This window comes from Cyprinodon variegatus, unplaced genomic scaffold, assembly GCF_000732505.1.
Source record: "Cyprinodon variegatus isolate N-32 unplaced genomic scaffold, C_variegatus-1.0 Scaffold153, whole genome shotgun sequence".
NCBI classification, from domain to species: Eukaryota; Metazoa; Chordata; class Actinopteri; order Cyprinodontiformes; family Cyprinodontidae; genus Cyprinodon; species Cyprinodon variegatus.
In genome coordinates, this window is record NW_015150606.1 from 90,929 (window position 1) to 91,488 (window position 560).

A 560-nucleotide genomic window follows, 5' to 3' on the forward strand; every position below is an offset into this window, starting at 1 on the left:
CACTTATGTAGATGAGCCACCCTGAAAAAGAGCTTTAAGTAAACAATGTCCTACATTCCCCTAAAATGTAAAAAAACAAATGGAGGGAAATTCATAACTGCTTCATGTGAAAGGGATTGAAAGTTGATTCTTTCTCATGGTAAGAAGTCTAATCTGTCACGTTATCAATGGACAGAAAAAGCATAATATTAAAAATATAATGTTGTTTGTTAAATTTTCTTATTGATGAAAGCTGTTTAAGATTTTTTTTTACTGGTTTGGATGGTGTGGAATCATATTTTGTAGTCTTAAAAAAAAAAGTACAGCCACTGAAGTTAAACCTTTCTATTGAACATAATAATATACAGTATTAAAAACTCATATAAATTTTGTTATATATGACTTTTTTCACTTGTTTTATACAGCCTGTTCCAATATTAAATTAAAGTGATGCTGTACTTGTATCTCTGTTGAAATATAATGTACAAAAATCTTTATTTGGTTCTATTTTTTTTTTAACAACTACATTTCCTCTAAAAAAGGGTCTTTGTATTTTCTATTGTTTACATTTTTTTAAAGAT